The 6,584-nt window shown below is 35.7% G+C and overlaps 1 protein-coding gene across 2 annotated transcripts in view; it reads right to left on the reverse strand.

Annotated features, from left to right (window-relative positions):
- cicb (capicua transcriptional repressor b) overlaps positions 1 to 1,511 on the reverse strand; it is a 71,435-nt gene extending 69,924 nt beyond the window's left edge. Inside the window, exon 1 of one of the 2 annotated variants that reach the window (XM_022674322.2) lies at positions 1,311 to 1,511. The gene's annotated coding sequence lies outside the window, so the exon portion shown is untranslated. The remainder of the gene's footprint in view (positions 1 to 1,310) is intronic. The other variant, XM_049480714.1, reaches the window with a different exon arrangement.
- Between the last annotated feature and the right edge of the window lie 5,073 nt (positions 1,512 to 6,584).

The following is a 6,584-nucleotide window of genomic DNA, read 5'->3' on the forward strand; positions in this document are numbered from 1 at the left end:
CAGCACTTTCCACAAGCATCCTCAAACCACCATGACTCAACAGCTACAACCAAAAAAACATGATGGTGATATCTCATCTATAATCATCATCTAATGCACGGGTTAAAAGGGAGCCGAGGTTCCTTTTCCAGGTAAAGGAGAAGGTTAAAAAAAATCACAAAAACACAAACAAAAGTGACATAATTGGAGCTCAAGCCATCATCATCGTCATCAATATGAAGACACCAGCTCACTCGCTGCAGGATGCAAGGAAGAATGCATTTGTGCACACTTTGTGAACACACACCACAGTGTGTTTAAGCATGCACCTTCTGAATGCTTAGAAAAAAAGACAGTAAGTGCATTAAAGTGAATGCATCAAAATGACACTTTTAAAAGGCTTTAAATGCATGCACAAAAATAACACAATTTTACAATGCAATGCTTGAAATGATGTTGTGATATTTATCATTAAATATTTCAATGCATTTCAATTTAATGCTATGAAATGCAAATAAATTGTATTTATTCCATTCATTTTTTTTAATAAGCAACCTTCACATAGGTCACAGGATTTGGTAGAAGTTGGTACACTGTGCCCAGTAGCTTTACGTAGTATGTACGATGATTTGGATTTGGAGTGCATCTCCTTTTCTCGTGCACACACACACACACACACTCTTTCTCTTTCACACACTCACACACTCTCTCACACGCGCGCGCGCAGACACACACTTCCACAGCGTGCACCACGTAGCTAGCGCTAGTAAAGTTGCAAAAACGGTCACGAGGAGCTGTGCAATGCATGCATATCCTATAGGTTAAGCAGCATGCATAAAGCGGCATTAAACAACCAACCCTGAGGCATAGTTGGATTTGAGCACGAGCTAAATGTTAGTAATATTTATTGATTTGTTTATCTTTAATACACAAAATGCGTGCATGCATGCACATTTTATCTGGCTAGTTTCTCTAAGTTTAAACGGCATCCCCCTGCACCTCACACCCCCCTCGCGCCGCCTGCGAGACTGTTGAAGTTGTTGAAGATTTGAATTTTGGAATTATCCGTTCCACCTTAAATGGTGCATGAGTTGCATTAGGGCGCTTCAGGCGCCAGAATGAAACTCGTGCTCCATTTAAGGTGGAACGGACAATTCAAAAATTAAAAAGCAAAAATGTCGCAAATGCAAGCACTAACTTGTCCTATATTTTGCACACTTAATATAAAACTCATTTGCTGCCTGTTCAAGCCGTTTAACTAGTAGTAGCGATAGAAACACACACATTTATCCTCTTACTACTTATTCACGTACAATGCAACAACAACTCACCGCAAAAAACACCGCAAAAAGATTTACGGTGCAAACTGCTGCCTCGGTACCCTGAGCAGGATTCCGCATAAGAAGACGTCGCACGGCCACACAGCTTCTTCTAACAACAAGCGCTGCTCCAACTTTATAGTTCCTCCGTTTCTTCTCCCACCAGTCCAGAACTCCAGACGGGGATTAAAAAAAGGAAAAGTATCCGCGTCCCTTTTTTTCCCACTACAGGCGCAAAATGGTGAATGAACCACTAACAGCTGGCGCCGTCCGGCCAATCACAGCTCAGATGAGGATACAGTAGCCTATCAGCGCTGGAGGACGAACCGGGAGGCAGGACGAGCTGTCAAAGTAGCCGTAATGGGCGTGCGGAGCGGGCCAATGAGAAGCCCAGCCGGTGCAGCTACCGAGAAGTATACAGTATCCAATAAGAGCGCTGGGAACCTTAGGAACAGAGTGAGGGAGGGACTTGGGGCGGAGTTTAGGAGGCGCCAGCCAATCATAGAATGTGAATCTCCCTCTTGCCTCGTAACGGGGGAACGTGTGTGTAAGTGTGTGTGTGTGTTTACACGACGGTTTAGATACAGTGATTCGGGGGTGATTTTAACGAACAATTAATTTTTTTATCGTTCGTTTTTCAACTTTTGTTTGTGAAACTTAGGAAAGCTTTAAAGAAAAAAAAACATATATAATAAATATATATTTAAACAAACACTGGACGTAATGTAAAACGCTCACGCTTCGTTTAAACTGTGTGTTTAAATAAAAAAAATAAAAATTAAAATAAAAAGGGCGAGAAACCGCGATTCAGCACTACCGAGCGCTCGGTCTCCCTCGCTCGCTCTGATTTTGCACTCTTTCCTCTCTTAGCAACAGACCCTCGCGCCTCGTATCCGAGCCCAGCCAATCAACGACGCCGCTTTCGCTTGTGCGCTGACGTGCGCGACGCTTCGCCCCGCCCACTACGCGCGGTTTTGCCGGGTGTACGCCATTGACGTCACCTCACCGGGCTCTGATTGGCGAGGCGGACGCGTCGCACGGCCAATCAGCGGGCAGAGCGGTGAAGTCATCACGCATGTTGTTGCCACCAGCTGGATGGAGTGGGCGGGGCTTGGACTCGCTTCACCCCGAGCTGGAGAGACGTGGAGAGTAGTGAGCGAGTAAACAGTGAGTGTGAGTGTGTGTAAGTGTGTATCAGAGACTGTGAGTGTGTCCTATTCCACTCTCGTTTACGCGGGAGACTAAATATTATTATGATTAAACAAGACAAGAAATACAAGTGTAGTACAAGTAAAAGTTTGGACACACCTTAAATTCAGTGTTTTTTTCATTATTTTAAAATGTTATGCATTGTACATTATTACTAAAGTCATTCAAACTATGAAGGAAAACATACAGAATTTTTGTAAACAAAAAAGTGCTGCACAAACCAGAATATGGTTTATAATTTACACTCTTCAATGTAGGTACCACTTGCTGAGATGACAGTTTTGCACATTTAACATTTTAATTTCATTTAAGAAATAAAGGTCAGTCAATCTGAAATATTGTTTTAAGAACTTTGAATGCATACCCAAGTGCAGTCGCAAAGACCATCGAAAACATTATGAAGAAACTGGCTCTCATCAGGTCTGCTCCAGGAAAGGAAGAAAAAGAGTTGCCTCTGTTACACAGGATGAGTTTATCTGCACCCCAGATAAGAGTCACGTAAATGCTTTACAGAGTATTTTGGTTTGTTTAACAGTTTTAAGTTACTACATGATTCCTTATGTGTTCTAGTATGGATGAAATATATATATATATATATATATATATATATATATATATATATATATATATATATATATATATATATATATATATATAAAATTTTCACACCAAATCCACTCTAAATAAACACTTTTCATCTTATCTAAAAATGCAGACATTTGGAAAAATAGATGGAGTTCCCCTTTACAGACATTACATGCAATGAAAGACCACACATATGTGTATATGACCACAATGATGCATCTGTGTATTAGGTGCACTAATGAGTAGTATTGCACACACACACACACACACACACACAAACACACATATAAAACTAAGTTATACACTAACAGTTACATAATCTGTTGTGTACCTTCAGACTTGCACATCAGCAGCGCCATCTGCCGGCTGCACATCACAATACAGCTCCAGATACTGCAATTAAGTTACACAGAGGATCAACACAGAGGAAAGCGTCATAACAAGTCAATATTGCTATAGTATGACTCCTATAGAAGCCTTTTATATATATATATATATATATATATATATATATATATATATATATATATATATATATATATATATATATATATATATATTGGCCCCCAACAGATTTCTTGTGTTTTTTATTTTTTGTCATATAGATTTTTTCCAAGTATCAAACAAACTTTAATATCTAATAGAACCCAATAAGGCCTAAAGTCAGCTTAAAGTCACAAATAGATGGCCAGACATTCTCAGGTTATATTTGTCTGATATTAAAGTTTGTTTAATAATCTGAAAATAAGTACATCTTGAACCTGAATGGATACAAGAAGAGCTCTTTATCTCTTTATTTGCCTGAAAAGAGAATAACATTCTGGGAAAACATCCAGATTGATAATTGATTAATGACTTATTTGAAAGTAACAGATTAGTCTTATTTTTTAATTTGTTATAAAGCCAGATTTATAGAAATGTATATAACAAAATAAAAATAATAATAATAACATAATAATAATAATAATAATAATAATAATAATAATAATAATAATAATAATAATTTGTGGTTCTACAGACTTCAGTCAGTTGAGAGCAGCAGGTCCAAACTTAAAGTGAGTTTTATCCTCAGGATTTCAAATAAAGAAAAAAAATATCCAGAAAACATCAGTAAATCCGAAGCTCTTTATTTATTCTGAAATATCAATAAACGTATATTCCATATACAAAGAGCCAGTTAACCATGATTCCATGACACCATGACCACCATGTTGCCTGATGGGCTTTGCATTCTACCCATAGGCAATTTTACAAGCTACTACAATATTACTTTTGGGACTATATAAAATATAAATATACTTTCAGGAGTTTCTTCTGCATTCTTGTTAGAATATCTGGTCTGTTCATGTTAGATGGTTTATGGTTGAATCATATTTACAGTAAAGACAATCTGAGGTAGCTGCTGCTGTGGACACTGAACATAAAGTAGTTAGCTATGCTAATCCCACATTACCACAGGTTATTTAACCCTATTTACAGCTGTTTACACTATCATACCTACCCAGCTTTCAATTCACATACAACACACACAGAAAGATAGGAGTACTGTGTGGAGCTAGCTCGCTAATGCTAGCAAAATTATATCCACTGCTTTCCAGAGAAGAGAAGCTAAATTTAATTTATTTCTTTGCCTGACAAAACAGAATATGTTTTATACTTTAGATTCTTCTAAGTAGCACATTTATTTTTAAGGACAGATCTGCACACTCTTGGTATTTTAATTTCAGTGTCTTTATGAGGGAGAGTCACCTGGAATAGTTTTCTCAGCATCTTGAAGGAAGGAGTTCCTGGAGGTGCTGAATAATAGTTGCTGCTTTTCCTTTATGCTGTGAAGCTACAGCCCATCCCAAATCACCTCAAATCACAAATCAAATGATGCAGTGTTCCTGCAAGTCCTTAAAAAGTTTTAAATAAAATGTCCTTAAAATGTCTTCCTGATCCTGGTAATTAACTAATGTTAGCGGCTAACCTTACATGGGAGAGAACTAAGATTAGGGGAAAGCTATCTTACAAACTAACTTTAGTGGTGAGCTAGCTACTGTTACCGGGGAGAGAACTAAGGTTAGCAGAGAGCTGGCTAACATTAGCAGTGAGCTAGCTAACATGCTAACATACTAACTTTAGTGGTGAACTAGCTAACTGGATGGTCAAAATAAGTATTGACTAAAATTATAATAAATAATAATATTTTAGGTTACATTTTACAACTGTGGTTCCCAAATGTTTCAGTTGGAGACCCCTTTTGTGCATGGTAAAGGCCACTGCGTCCTGCATGTTTTACGCTTTACGTAACGTTGTTTTAAGTTTGTTTTTGTGGATTTTTATGTTATCAGGCACCACTTTTACAGAAATGGCATAATAGAAATGGAACAATATTAAATGGACACTAATAATTATTCGTAGAGAAGATACTTTAAGGTTTTTCATTATTATTATTATTATTATTATTATTATTATTATTATTATTATTATTACTGTTGTTGTTGTTATTATTATTATTAGTAGTAGTATTAACATAATCAATTAGTATCTAAATAATTATAATCAATCAGCTGCAATTTAATTGAAAATTTCCTCTTCTTTATATGTGCGGGAAGCTCTAAAAGAACTCAATCTGAACAATATGCTTTCACTGAGTTCTTTTTCTTTTTCTTTGGGTCTTACATTATATTTATTTAGGTCTTTAAAAAGATCTTAAAAAGCATTAAATTTGACTTTTAAAACAGTGCAAGAACCCTGTGTTTACTACGTAATTCCATAAGTGTCCCTTAATTATTTTCTTGTGTTTAATATTAGTCTATAATATAGAAAATGTAAAACAAATAAAGGTGCCAAGACCGAAACAAGACCAAGCCTAGATGAATGATGAATATTCTTTTCATCATATAAAAATATAGGAAACAACTGGAACAACAGAAATTATTGTAAGCTGTTGTCCATTCATTATCATTATTATAAATGAAATCAATTAATAACACTGATAGCTAATTTACTGAGAGATAACAGTGCTTTTTCTTGCCTGTTGTTGTGTGCTGCAGTTAGCTAGCTAGTTAGCGATAGCACTTATGCTAACTAGTGTTAGTATGGACATTTAGTTAGTCAACTAATAATTTGGCAATGTAAAAAAAATTACAGCTAGCTGCATGTGTGTGTTTTTTAAAGAAATGTATAAATATATATATATATATATATATATATATATATATATATATATATATATATATATATATATATATATATATATATATATATTTTTTTTTTTTTTTTTTTTACAATTTCAGCTTACCTGGACAACAGCTGCTCCTGTTTGTCCCTCCAGCAAATTTGATGCCTAAATTATTCATGCACTGTGAACATAACTATTTTACACATTTATATTTTTGTAATTAGAAAAAATTACTAAATTAAACATAACAACTAGAATTTGTCCCACCATTACCAATCTGATTGAACATTTGATCTCAAAAAACACAACAGTATAACAAATAGAAT

The sequence above is a fragment of the Astyanax mexicanus genome, chromosome 6 (assembly GCF_023375975.1).
Source record: "Astyanax mexicanus isolate ESR-SI-001 chromosome 6, AstMex3_surface, whole genome shotgun sequence".
Classification (NCBI taxonomy): Eukaryota; Metazoa; Chordata; class Actinopteri; order Characiformes; family Acestrorhamphidae; genus Astyanax; species Astyanax mexicanus.